This window comes from Lycium ferocissimum, unplaced genomic scaffold, assembly GCF_029784015.1.
Source record: "Lycium ferocissimum isolate CSIRO_LF1 unplaced genomic scaffold, AGI_CSIRO_Lferr_CH_V1 ctg7316, whole genome shotgun sequence".
NCBI classification, from domain to species: domain Eukaryota; kingdom Viridiplantae; phylum Streptophyta; class Magnoliopsida; order Solanales; family Solanaceae; genus Lycium; species Lycium ferocissimum.
In genome coordinates, this window is record NW_026726726.1 from 1 (window position 1) to 15,456 (window position 15,456).

Below are 15,456 nucleotides of genomic sequence, written 5' to 3' on the forward strand. Positions count from 1 at the left end.
ATATTATGTATATAAGAATGTATATGTGATATTATGTATATAAGAATGTATATGTGATGTATAATAGTGATAAGGATGTATATGTAAAGTTACATTTTTGGACCGTTCAACCAACAAATGTATAGGTTTTGTCTATTTAGTGTGTATATATATTGTATACATAAAAATACATATAGTATACATATAAAATATATAATCAGAGTATATACGTTTTGTATATTTTGGCTAGTGTTTGGCCGACATGCCAAAAATGAAAGACAAAGCCTAAGTACAGGTATAAGTTCGATTTTGAAGGGCAAAAGTTAAAGACCAATCCATTTGAAGCGCAAACCTAAAAAATTTTCTCCTTTATGGGGTTTTAACACAAATGTTCCTATTTTGGGGTGGTCTTTAATTTTTTCCCTTCAGCACTTTGGCGCGACAAAAGCTAAATTTCAACCAGCATATATAGTTAGCGTTTAGTTTCAGCATATGTATCATCATATACACACAAGTTACGTCGGAAAAAACAAAACTTTCAACACTCAACGTAATCTAAAATTTATTGCACACCTTATGCCACTCAACTGAATTCATGCAGAACTTGTGCTAAGCGAGGCAACAGCTAAGTTTCCGGAGATAAAATGTTATAGAACTTATGCCATATTTTACCCATAAATACCGATATTAAAGGGGTTAAATATGGGCTAAGCCAAAAAATTTAGGGAATTTTACATAAATGACTACACTTTGGGGGTTTAAAATTTGTCATAGCTACAGTTTCAATATTTACATGGCATAACTACTGTTTTCCCGCTGTATTCAAAAAATGGCTCGCTGTATTCATAAAACGGCTTAGCTGTATTCATGAATACAGCGAATAAAAAATTTTCAAAAATTCTTTTCACTGTATTCAAGTCGTATGCATTCAACTCAGTTGTATTCACGTCAATTGTATTCAACTTAGTTGTATTCATTATAGCTACTTTTACATTGTATTCACTTTATTGTATTTGAAAATCAGTGGTATTCAAACAACATAAATACAAAAAAGTTGTATTCAGCTTGCACAACTGAGTTGAATTTTCCCAAAAAAATTAAGGAATACACTCAAATACTGAATACAAGAAATAAAATTCACTGTATTCATTTGTATACACTTCAAATTCTTGTATTCATTTTGTATACAAAAAGATCTCCTTCGAAATACATGCGATAAAACACTCTATACACTATATGTATACACTCCAATTTGAAATAAAAAAAATAAAAAAGCTCTTATCGAGCCGTCACCGTAAAACGACCGGAGCGAATTTACGTAGATACAAAAAAAAAAAAAAACTTTCTCTCTCTAAGAAAACAATAAAGCTCGGATACGTTGTGATGATGAGGAGGGTGGCGCGGCGGCGATGAACGACGCCGGACCGAGCATAGCTCCGGCGGACTTTGAAGCTTTTGAAGCCATTAATGTAACTTTGGAGCTTTTCTCTCTAGAAAAACAAAGAGATTTAAAGATAGAGAGAGAACAACGGCAGTGGTGGGCCCCATCGGAGTACCGCCGGTGGTGGTGGTGGTTGTTGGAGCAAAAGAGAAGACGGCTTGGAGAGAGATGTGATGGAGGAGAGAGAAAATGGAGGAAAATGGGAGGAGATTGTGAGAGAACGGAGAAAAAATAGTTTTAAATATTAAATACAATATAATTTTATTATACTAGTTATCTTGTGTAATTGACATTTATGATTTAGCTATGAGATGTAATTTAGGCAAAATATAGCTACTAAATATAAATAAGGCTTAATGTTCTCTATACCATGTAGATTTCCCAAAAATTTATCTAATTTAAAAGGGAAAGGGAAAATTAAACTGAGTGTCCATTTGGGCATTTAATTTGCCAATTTTGGTCCAACTATCCACTTCTTAACCAATTAACCCTTCGGCAATTTAGCTTGCAAGTCGTCACCTTTGTTTCACTGTGCTCTTCTCTGCCGTTCTCGCACTCTGTATTTCCTTCTCCTTCAAATCAAAGTGTGTTTCTGCAGAGAGCAATCATTCTCTATATGATTTCCCATTTTTTAGGGTTAACACTTGATACTACTCAAAAGTAGTTGTTTCATTGTTTCACTTCACAATGAATATTGTTTCTCTGAATTTGGAGGACCCAATTCGGAACGCAATTTCACGAATCTGATTCGCCCCAAACCTTAACAATCTGGAGAGACCTCGTGCTCTCTCTATGAGATCTTTTAGGTGCTAAAAATGGGATGGATATGATGGTGTATCTATTTGATTCTGCCTAATCCCCATGTTACCTTAGTAGTGAGTCTCCCTGTGCTACTGTGAGAATGAAGCAATGGGATGGTGGTGTGCAAATGGAGATATGGTGGTGTTTGAGAGGAATTTTTGAGCTCCCAAGGGATTGTTTATACATAGTTATACAATGTTTATACATTGTTATACAAAACATATACATTATTTAGACATTATGTATAGTGTGTAAGAATTTATATGTGATGTATATGTAAAGTTACAAAAGAAGAGCAACTTATATATAGCTAATTACACAAGTGACAACAATTAGCAGAGAGCTTTGACGCAAGATATAACAATGGCGGACGACGACTATGATGTGGACGGAAGATACGTGGACGAACCATTGGATCCTGAGCCAGATGAAGGAGTAGATATTGAAGAAGATAATGGCAACACTAAGGACATACCAGACCCCTTGTTAGGTGAAGCCGAGGAAAAAGCAGAGCAAGAGCTTGTGGAACGACCTTGAAGACATCAAATTTTATGACAAAATATGAACGTGCAAGAATCCTGGGCACTCGTGCTCTCCAGATCAGCATGAATGCTTTTGCGGTGGTTGAGTTGGAGGGGGAAACTGAGCCACTTGAGATTGCAATGAAAGAGCTCTATAGAGGAAGATACCATTCACAATCCGCCGTTACTTTGCTGATGGAAGTTATGAAGATTGGGGAGTTCATGAATTGATTGTTGAGGATTCATGGAAGAGACAAGCCGGAGGAACTTGATGGCTGAAGTGTGCCTCCTTTTCTTGCAGGCTTATGAGGAATGTTATCTGTTGTTTCTCGATGTCATGCTCTGCTGAATTATTGCTAACTTAATATTACCCAATGTTATGAATGTATTTTGGAAAAATCAAGTGTTTATTCATACAGGCTCTTTTATAGTGCAAGTTCTAATCGATATTATTTGTTTAAGTGTCAACTACTTGATGGAGCTTAGGGCTCTGAACTTGTCATGCTTGCTGAGTTTTTGTATGTGATGGGGATAATTACCGGGAAAATTGGAGCACATTCTCAAGACTTTTTAAGGAGAAAGTGGCTTGCTCATTTTGCACAAAAAAAAAAAAAAAACACTTAGATATAGTTATACAATATCTGTACATTGTAATTTGAGTTGGTTTCGTGTGTTTATACATGATTATACAAAGCATATACATTATATATACAGAGTATATGTGTTGTTTATAAATAGCTATACAGAACAGATACATTATCTATACGCCGATGATACACTGGGTTATATCCGCTGCAAACTAGATGCATGGGTCGTATATACATTATCTATACATTGACAGTGAGCTACACCGGCTGCAAACTAGATGTGTGGGATGTATATATGAGTTATTTCCCCAATTAAAAAAGGGAAAAATACATACTCCCTCTGTTTCAATTTGTTTGAACCTATTTCCTTTTTAGTCCGTGCCAAAATGAATGACCTCTTTCCTTATTTGGAAACAAATTCACTTTATGAATGATTTACAGCCACACAAATTTTCAAAGCTTATTTTGAACCACAAGTTTCAAAAGTCTTCCCTCTTTCTTAAATGTCGTGCCCAGTCAAATGGGTTCATATAAATTGAAACGGAGGGGGTACTATCAACAAAAATCAAATAATTATTCTTGCCCACGCATTTACTTTTCTGTCCTTCAAATTAATTACTCTTGCCTACCAACAACAAGAACAACAATAACATATCTAATATAATCTCACATGGTGGGGTTTTTTCGGTTTTTTTTTTATATATAAAAAAAAAACATGGTGGGGTCAGAGGAGGTGTGGTGTATGTAGACCTTACCCCTACCATATGGGGTAGAAAGGCTATTTCCGATAGACTCTCGGCTAAAAAAAGTGTTTTTGAGAAATCGATTTGACAAATGTAAAAGTAACAGCTATGGTGAAAATACTGCAAAAAGAAGGCTGAAATGGTTAAAGCACCCCCCAAATTGGCGCGAATTATTACTTTTGTCCCTAAACTATGCCTAGTACTAAAAGCACTCCTGCGCTTAGATAAGTGATTTAAACGCTCCTGAGCTCATGGGTTGTGATAATGTGTATTCACACGCTGTCCAGGTGGACTTTTTATCTGACGTGTCATTCACGTAGACTAATTAAAATAACTTTATATTCCTATATATATTTTTTAATATATACACACACTAATTAAAACATTAAAATTAAAAAAAGAAATAAATGGTGAAATCAATTAAAATAACCTAATAAAAAAACTCAATCGGTAAATGACTAACCCCAATTCTCCAGAACTCTCTCAAATCCCTCTTCGATTTACGTAGAAATCTTAGGGTTCAGTTCTTTTTACTGCTTTATGTATGTTACTTGTAAATATGTGGAACAAACCAAGAAAAATTACATAGAACTGTTGACACCCAATTTTGACCCTCTTTTCTTCCAATTTATTTCCTCCAGCTTCTAGGTTGGTAATAAATCAAATATTGTATCGTCGCTACTATTAGTAACTCAATTAGTATTAATATTATTCTCATCATCATTATTTCTATTAGTGTTATTAATATTATTATTTTCCTTCTTTTTCATCATCTCTAAGGCTCCTCGTGTTCATTTACTTAATCGAGTAGAAATACTATTCTAATTTTACACTTTATAAATAGCTATTATAATATTTTTACTACAGCATTTTTATTTCAATAAACTTTTGAATATCTCATAATTTATTTAAGTGCTACCAACTATAATTTTGTTAAGTAATTGAATTACTTAATATTAATATATTAATGTTACATGGTATTATATAATGTGGTTAAAAGTATGTTTTTATTCAACTATGAAGCTCAAAGAAATATAAAGGAAGGAGGAGATCCCTCTTGTTGTCCATAAATCTGAAGCCCAAATTAGCTTTAGTATTTTCATTTCGGTAGGCCCATTCCAAGTGTATGATATTCCTTCCCAACTCAGCCCAACATAGAGAGACTTAAAGTCCAAATTAGATTGACCCAAAGCTAACCCTTAACCTAATCGTGTCTCTCACCTTCTGCAATGGCAGAGAAAAGTTTTTTGACTTCCTTTTCATTTTAGAAAAGATTTGACTTTCATATCTCAAAGACAGAGGATAGTGCGTCTATTCTAGGCAAAATCATCTCTTTTCATTGCTGCTTTAACACAAATAGGCGAGGTAATTTATACTTTATTCATTTCACTTTCTCCTTAGCCAATTTCGAGTAAAAAATCTCTGCTCATCTATTCCTTTTTCTGACTTCTTTCTGGCGAGTCCATCCAAAGGCCTCAACGTTCAAATTTGAACGACTATATTTGACTCAGTGTTTGACACTCTAGCTTTTCAAAAAAATCCCGCCCAAAATCTCAAACCCTAAGTTCATCCTATAAATACTAGCATTTGGAGTCCATTTCAAGGGGTTCTGGCCGCCGTTTCTCCCTTTAAAAAAGCTTCCAAAATACTCTCTGTTCCTTACTAATCACCCTCTGAAATACAAGCTTTAAGTCACGTTTTATTACTTAGTTTCTTCCTTCTTTCTCCGATCTCTGTTGGCTGTTAGTCGTCGCAGCGGCTTTAATCATGCCGCTCTGTTCGTAACGAAGGTTAGAGTACATTGAAGTCGAGGCCGACGCACCCCAGTTCACTGTACCCAAAAAAGCTCAGTCTATCAAAAAAATTAAATCTTCTTCTTATGTTTTCTTCACTGTGGAAGACTGATAAACTAGTTGGACTATGAAACAGAATTATGTGTTAGATCTCATTTGCTTAGAAATCTTGTTGTTAGGAAAGTTATTATGCTGACCGTTTATTAATCAAGCCATACATGATAAATGTTTTCTTCTTAATGCCTATATATGGTGAGGTTTGTGGATTGTAAAAGGCATTAAAATGTTGGTCATGTTTGATCTTTGATGCTGCTTAAACGCAAGATATGATTATGTGTTTAATATTCTCATTAGGAATCATATTATAGGTTCTTTCCAAACTAACTAAAAAAATCATGTTCCTAGGTGTTTATTAGTCCCCTGTTCCTATTTAAACATTGTCTAAAGACCGTGTAGGTATATTTATTACTATGAGTTCTTGGTTTTCTAAAATTACTAAAGGTGTTAAATGGATTCTAGCTGATAAAAATGCTTATTTATTTGAAAGCTGCATATAAACGAGTTTTCCCATACATGTTCCCTATAGTTCATCTAAAATTTTGTGTTGCGAATCCTTTGGCTATCAAAAGAGATGCTTCTGTGGAAATATATTTTACTTAAACTGTGTGTTTGAAAGAAAAAAAAAAAAAAAACTTCCTTCAGGACTTTCTTAGTTCTGGCATATAGTATGTGGTGAGTTATTGGTAAAAGTGTAGTTTATTTTTTAGCTTGTTGATTAGTTAACTTAAGATGTGATCACTGAATACTTATGAAGATTTTAAATGAAATTCCGCTGTCTGGTTGCCCAATATTTGTCATTCTAGTCTCTCCTTTCATTAGAAGATTTTGTCTGCTGCATACTTGTATGTTGAGTGGAAACCTTAGAAAGAACTTTAAACATGGGACATGAATAACTATGTAATCTTTGTTTTAGTATGGTTCATGAGCTGCTATAAGTCAAGTAGTTATGTAGTTTTCTTTGGGTTTTGTTTGTTGGTTTCCTGATGGGTGTTTAAAAATCAGCTTTCTCTTTTCTAATTCGTATTTTGTTTTTTTCTCTTTTGCATATGGACTTGGAGCGACATCGAGTCTTGATACAAGACTCACCACCATACCCGAGCATGGAGTCGATATCATGGGTTTTTCCTTTAACTTGCATCGGATCTATCAAGAGGAACGAGCGAAATTCGCTCGAGACCTCCCATGGCGATCTTTCCTTTACCAGTCATTCCATCTTCATTTTTTATATATAATTGCTGGTTTGCTTACGTTTGGTGTATCCCTGTTTTGGGATTATGGGATAAACTTATAGTTAATATAGGTTTTATTTAATCATTTCGACTATCCCACTCTATTTATTATTAATAAGGTAGTATTTCATAACTTAAAAAGTAGTAATGTTTATATACGTAACAATATAAAATGATGAATTTGACCACAGTTTTGAGGCAGTGCTATACCCTTTGAAATAAATCAATGCACTATTTAGACGCGTATATTTTCCAAACCTTATTTATTTTCTTGCTGAAAACTGTAGCTTTGGAACAGTTGGTCTAAGATTTCCATTTTCAGTATTGGTATATGTTTAGAAAAGAAGAACTGGTTTGTTAACCACGCCCATGTTTTAAACCGACAACTTCTTTGTTTCAAATTGTTCAGATTCAATAACATTTTGAACAGTTAAATTCCTTTTTATAGAGACTTTGAAAGCTCATATAATTTTTATCTAATTCGCCATCTGGAAGTCCCAGGGATTTGTAAGGATTTTTCATGTTTTGTTCTTTCTTCAAAACTTTAAAGTTGACTACTATTACTCATGTTATAATATTATAAGCTTCTTATTTGACTTTTTTTATTAGCCTAAGTTTGATCGGTAACCGTTTATTACAGATTCTAATGGATGTTTAATACCTTCTCATTAGGATATTTAGAACCCTTACCTAGAATTTGTTAAGTTAGTAAGACCTTTAACATTAGAGTTTAGTTAGCATTATTTAGTTAATAATTAGGTGTCCTAATTCACCGTTAAAATAATTAGGTGGCGACTCCTTAAGTTAAATAATTAGGAATCACCAATATGTTGTACTCCGCTTTGACCCGGTTAAAATGGGGTATAACAGCTTGGCGACTCCGCTGGGGATACTAGGTTCTTAACCATAACAAATTTAGGTTAATAATTAATTTGTTGGATGTTTTGAGTGTTTTATTATTGCTTTAATTGTTTCTATTATGTATTTTTGTAATAATTATAGTTATTGCTTTATTATGTGAGTTTTCCGATGTAAATGTAATAATATGTTACAGCTTTCTTAAATTGTCATCCCGTTCATATTTCCTCCACTTCCAGAAATTCACACTATCACACGTACACGCGAGATGTGTTTTGCGCACCCGCAAATTTCTTTCAAAATTCCAAATTTTAGGAGAGTTGGGATATACGCGGGGTGTCCGGATTTTCTGTGTGGCTGCGTAGCCTTCTCACTCGAGTAGTCCGCTCTGGAACCTTGAGTCTAGTCAACCAAATCTTAGAAAACTGAAGATAGAGCGTAACCGAGACCTATTCTAGGGGGCATGTATCATTTAAACTTAGGAGGCTTAATATCCTTGGTATATTAAGTCCATTAGTCAACCTTACCAAACTGTCCAAGTGGGTTCATGACCCCGAGCGACGCCTATCATATTATGTGTGCATTATTTGAAGATATATTGTGCCAAAATATGGATCATTTGCTCTAAATTAATTAAACTTTAGGAGGGCGGGTTTGACTAACCTTTTGTGATGCAGATAGCCATGAAGATTGAAAGTTTTGGTAGAAAAAAAAATGCCTTGGCGCACATTATTAATAGAGGAAGAAGTTTGGATGCAATGAAGAATGGAACTTAGCTTATTTAGATTAGGAAATATTTTTTTTTTCTTTTTCTTATTTGGCATGTAATAAAGCTTAACGAGATTTGTGCACTCATTTTGGAATAAAGTTGTTTAATTAATTTAAGAGCAATGAGATGATATATAATGGCGCATTCATCTTTCAAATATACGCTAGGCCTACCTCTGGCATAAAGAGGTCCCCTGCATATTAAGACGCGTTATTGTTATTTAATATACATGTGTTATAAACTTTTCAAGTTGTTTGCCGGCTTGCTAAGTGATTTACTTGAATTTATTTGCAGTATGCTTACTTGAATTTATTTGCGATGTGCTATTACTTGATGCTAAGCGAATTACTTAAATTTATTTGCAATATGCTCTTACTTGATTTTTTTTTTGTGCGATATGCTTTTACTTGATTTTTTTTTTCTTTTTTCTTTTACTTGATTTTACTAACATCTTCTTTGTTTCCCCTAGTTTCAGAAGAGAAAATTGCATTCAATTTACGTATCTCTTTATTTCGATTGCATATTATCTTTTTATACGTACTATTCACGATTTGAAACAATAATTTTAATCAAATCATTTTGCGATTAGTGTGCTTTAGCGACTCTAGAGCATCTTTTAGGTCCACTTACTTTCCTGGTGCCTATCTATCCATTTTTCCATGATCCACTATTTTTACAAAGTAGAAAGTTTTACTCGACAAAGTTCTAATCGTCGGAAGTTAAAAATTTCTTGATTTTCGCATCCATGTACTAGCCTTGAAAAATCATATTTTACCAACTTTTAATTAACTCTTATAATGGGCATAATATGTACCCGTCTTTCTTTCCTTAGTTAATCCAATATGCTAAATAAATTGGTGACGCGTCAAGCTTCGAGTTCTAGAGGGTCAAACGGAACTTTTTTTAGTTTCACATCTCGTAGAATCCATCTAGCACTCTATCTACGTCATGAAACTCTTACTTATACTCTCAAAGTCTTTCATTTTTTTCCACCATTTATCGCTTCTTAAATTGGTAGATGTCCCGAATTTATTTGCGCTATCTACCAATGGCACTTGTTGAAATATACTCAATTTTTGCCATCAAGTTGTTCAAGAATGACTTTCCAAGTACCTTACTTCTTCGTAGTCTTCACTCGTCTAATAGCGTCATTCTTATTGTGGGTCATCGAGATTTATCTTCGTGCACCCATTAATTTCAAATTTGGTATGCAAGTCGAGAGACAATCTCATAGGCCTCCTGTCCTTGACATTTTGCAACTCGCCAATGCTAAAATAAATTTTAGAGTCACTTGCGACCTTTAGGTAAGTCAAGTTTAATTTCGTGCGCTCAATTAACCGTAATTTCCTTATCAACTGTCTTAATCCCAAGCTCGTCAATCATATGTCCAAACAAGCACCAAAATGTGTCCAAAGCCATAACTTGTCTTCGGCAGCTTTTAAAATAACCTTTATAGGACTCAATCCGTTGGTTTCTTCTTATGCACACATTTCTAAATGCTCTACTCTTAGCTACTCTACGCTTACCAAATATTTTATTTTCCTTCCAAAGGTTGACTTAAGTTGAACACCGAAGGAAATCAAGTTCCTCATCAAGATCAAGCAATTATTGGACCAAGGTTTATTGCGCATCTACTACAAGTACTTATGATATAGATGGATAAATCACCTATAATGATTTCATTAAGAAAGAACGTTGGGCTTATGGCGGGACTTTAGAAGATTGACATGAAGTATGAGAGTTTTTTCGGGTAGCATCCTTTTGAAAAAAAATTGTACTTTTTGAGCTTGAAAGATCAATCTTTGTATGTTTTTTATTAAAAAAAAAAAAAATCCCTTTTTATGCAAGGCGAACTATGCTTGATCTGATTGCTCATTGGGTAGGCAGCCTATATAAGGCCCGGTCTTATTATTATAAAATTTTAATATTGCCCAAAAGAAGGAGCATGAAACTGGGGCAAATTTTTGGCATGCAATCAAGACATCTTCATCAGAAATGTCCTAAAGACTGGGGCAATTTTTTTTAGTACGCCGGAGTTGGTAAAGGATAAGAATCAAGTCGAACTGTGCTTCTGTTCAAAGATAAGTCGCCTTTTCTTCAAACTTCAAATTTTCTATTTTCTTCAAACTTCAAATTCTACTCCAATATAGTTTGCTTTTTCTTCCATTAATTCTCAAGCGTTAGAGCCTACTAGCCAATTCGTCGTTCTCCTCCACTCGTGCTATGACTTAGGTCATCTATTCTTGCTCAACCAAATCACGAACTAATTTATCACATATTTTATTATTTTGTGCATTTAATTCCTATGCATATTCTTGCGCACTAACACTTTATTTTGTGTTTGTTTAGTTTTATTGCATTCTTTAGAGGTTGCCTAGCATTGAACATTGTCTTGGCTGCGAATCTGCATTAAGGACGAGACTATAATGACAGAGAGATTTGAAGCTTTCAACACTGGTATGGGATTGGTGCAAGCACATAATGATGATAGCAAGGAAAATGTGGTTCGAAAAAATATTGTGGTCAATCTGGGAATACCTTAAGCCTTCTTCCTAACACAACCTCAACTTCCAGCTCAACCCGAAACATTTCCTTAACCATTTCTCCTAACCTAACTCCTACTTATGCTATTGCTCCACAAATGCCATCAACCTATGCTCCCAGTCAAATAATGATAATTCCTAATCCTCAACTTTCCATAACCGCAACTCCATTTAAGGAAAATAAGTAAAATGAACTAGCAATATTCCCATATACAAGACCTGGAAAGGAAATCAAGTCAATTTGCTATGATGATTTGGGAAAAGAGCTCCACAATTTGAAGAGTGCCATTGATGAGAGAGTTACGCTCAAGAAATTACCATAGTCCGAAATATGAAGATTGTGTGCGCATCCAAATATTGAGCTTCCGCAAGGGTATAAGGTACCTAAGTTTAACACTTTCAATGGGAGGGAGATCCCGTCGCTCATTTAAAGGACTATTGCAGCAGATTAATTGGTATTGGACATAATGAAGCCGTGCGAATGAGATTGTTCATTCAAAGTTTATCAGGATCAACATTCTCTTGGTACACCAAACAAGATTTTAGCAAATGGCATACGTGGGAAGATATGGCCCGTGAATTTATAAAGCAATTTGAGTTCAACAATGGAGGCGATCCGCACATAGCCGATTTGCTTAGAGTAAAGAAAATGCCGCGTGAGTCTTTCCAAGAATATGCCATATGATGGAGGTTAGAAGCTTCAAAAATACATCCTCCATTACCCGAGAGGGAATTGATCTCAACCTTCATCCAAATTCAGGAAGACTTATATTATGGTAAGTTGCTTGGAGCTTGTGCACACAACTTCTCTGATTTGATTAGGATTGGTAAAGAACTAGAAAGTGGCATTCAAGGAGGAAGAATTATAGATAGCTCAGCAACACAGGCCGTTCACCAAACCTTCCAAGCGAAGATACCAGGAAATCTGCAAAGCGAAATGAAGGAAAACAAATTCGCTTCCATGACTATGCATCAAGCGCAATGCCATCAAAGTCACCAAATTTTGCAATCCTATGCCACTATGCGGCGTCCTCACCAGCAAAAATCGCAACATGGTTGCTAACAAGGGTTTCATCAGGCGCAGTCTAGCTCTCGACTACAAAAGAAGATGAAATTTTTCTCCTTCACCCCTCTCGATGAGCCATTGTCAAATATACTTGAGAGATTGAGTGCTAAGGGCATTCTACAACCAAACAAGGGATTCATACCTAAGCATCCACCGCCAAACTTTAATTTATCTAAGAGTTGTGCTTACCACTCAAACATTAAAGGGCATGACACTGAAGAATGTCTAGCATTGAGATTCAAGATTCAAAGTATGATTGAAAATGGCAAGATAAAGCTACAACAAGAGCCTCCAACTGGCAATGATAATATCACAAACACAAATGCAATTATTGTTAAGGGCGATCCATCAAAATTGACACCAAAGCCTTTGAAGAGAAAGCGTGCAACAACTCAGGAGGACTGACTAAGAAGTCATCTCGCAACTTGAGAAAACCATTCTCCACCTGCTAGCTTTTATGAGTAGCTACTATTTTGCAATCTTTTGTAATGAACTACGTTCGACCTGATTCCTGTTAGTAGCAGGATACGTAGGCGCCCATGGTGGGTTCGGTCTCAATAAATAAAAATTTCAATTCCCCCCATAGCCGAAATCGGGGAAATTTTGCAGACGGCCTATCATTATTCAAAAAAAGCAGAAGTTGAAATCACAAGCCATATTCGCATAATTAGATTCCCGCAATGCCATAGCAACGAAAGCGCAGATTCAAAGCCAAAGCTTCAATGTTCAACGCAAGGCAACCACTTTCTTTTATACTAACAAGTTTTCTTTAAGTAGTGCAGGGCTGATTTTAGCTATTCTTGAATGATAATGCATACTAGATCGAATCTCAGCATCAAGAAAGACATCACCAGATTCATTAAGCAAAGGATGATGCAAAATCAACACAAATTTCGAAACTCATAATTCTCTTTGAGTGCAGGAATTTTCTTCATAGAAACATTTCAGCCAGGTGGAATATCCCCAAGCTATTAGCATCGCACCATGAATGTTCGTTATTGCAAAGGCACCACGCTTGGCTCTCCATATTGCATTTTAAATATTTGCTATTGTAAAAGCACCGCATCAAACTCTCTGCACTGCACCAATATTCTTATTTGTAAGTATGCACCACATATTGGGTTCGTCCACCCTAAAATAGGACATGTCGGGTTCGTCCACCCTAAAATAGGATATATCGGGTTCGTCCACCCTAAAATAGGATATATTGGGTTCGTCCACCCTAAAATAGGATATATCGGGTTCTTCCACCCTAAAATAGGATATGCTGGGTTCGTCCACCCTAAAATAGGATATATTGGGTTCGTCCACCCTAAAATAGGATATATTAGGTTAATCCACCCTCAAATAGGATATTTCGGGTCGTCTACCCTCAAACAAGGCATTTGGGTTTGTCCACCTTAAAATAGGACGTAATATTATTTGGGTTTGTCCGCCTTATAATAGGACTTAATTATTTTATTTGGGCATGTGCGCCTTAAAATTGGACATATTAAGTTCTATAAAGCGCACCGATTTTGCACTTACATATTTTTGCATTAATCTCGCAGCTGCACTAGTTTTTATCTCAACTAATCTTGCACTAATTTTTACACCTGCACTAATTTTATCTAGAAGTAATTTTCTATTGATTGCTACACTTGCACAATTGTATCGCTTTCATTCTATCTTAACGCTTTCATTTATTGCTAATGATTGTACTGTAGATCTTTGCAACAAATTTAGCAGGTATCATCGCGCAACGTGGAACTTTATCTAAGGCAGTGAACTGGGGCAATTTGTTGGGAAGGAACCAAACTTCCCAACAAAGGTCAGGGGTCTACTTCGAACTCCGCTCGGCTCACTCTTAAAGTCCTCTTTACATGTGTAACTCGATAACCATGTTAAGTCGTATCCATTATCAGATTCCTTTAATTCAAACACCTTTTCCTCAGCCATAATACCCAGTGTCATCATAATTCGACACTGAGGCAATATTGTTTGAATTCACATCAACCTTATTTTCTTAATTCATAAGTTTCATAGTTCTTCTTGAACTACCTATGGCCTGATTCTTGTGCAACCCGAGATATGCAGGCAACTCGTAAAACCAAAGTTCGGCCACAATTTTTTTCAAAATTTTCTTTGTGCCCATACCTTTCTTAACCTTTGTTTCAGCTTTGATGGTCGGGACAAAATCGGCTACTACGTCAACTTCTTTGCCCGAAAACTCTTTCATCGTCTCCGGTCCAAGAGGGGTAAGCTGTTGACACCCAATTTTGACCCTCCTTTCTTCTAATTTATTTCCTCCAGCTTCTAGGTTGGTAATAAATCAAATATTGTATCGTTGCTACTATTAGTAACTCAATTAGTATTAATATTATTCTCATCATCATTATTTCTATTAGTGTTATTAATATTATTATTTTTCCTTCTTTGGGCGGATGTTGGTTTGGGGGTCTTGCGGTTGACTTACTAAGGCGAACCTTTTGACCTGTCATTAAAATCTAAGCAAACGGGGGGTCGGGGGGGATTATAATTCGAACCAGGAAGGGATCGAGTCTTACATAGACTGCCTACGTATCCCGCCGGGGGAAATTAGGTCCTATGTAGTTCGATTACAGAAGAAGCATATACATTTCTTCCTAAATATCCTTTAGCTAATCCTAACTACATACATCCCCAGACCAGGCCCGACTAGGACTTCCCGCATATCCCCTCCATCGGGACATTAGGTCGGCGCGGTTCCATTATAAATTTATGAGGGTGGGGGTAACGTTTGTGCAAAAGAGAGGACATCTAATATCTACCCAAAATTATAGCTCTGCAAGTCGTTGTCCTTATGAACTTGATTTCTCATGTCGAATCTTTCTTTTCCTCAAAACCATAGTGGGAGTAGGACAAAAATTTATCCTGTCCTGATCATATTTTTGAGCTCAAGTTTGAAGGCATGGCATCCTTTAATATCATGTCCCCTGGCTCCAATATGGTATAGACAGAACTTATTTTTTGTGGGCCCTAACGGTGCGGGCTCACAAGCAGGTTCCACGGGTATGATCTTGTTCAACGAGGCCAAAGTCAAGAAAA

The 15,456-nt window shown here is 35.7% G+C and overlaps 1 pseudogene; it reads left to right on the plus strand.

Moving 5' to 3' along the window:
- Positions 1–1,950: 1,950 nt before the first annotated feature.
- LOC132045624 (DNA-directed RNA polymerases II and V subunit 6B-like) lies at positions 1,951–3,334 on the plus strand (annotated as a pseudogene).
- Positions 3,335–15,456: the final 12,122 nt, after the last annotated feature.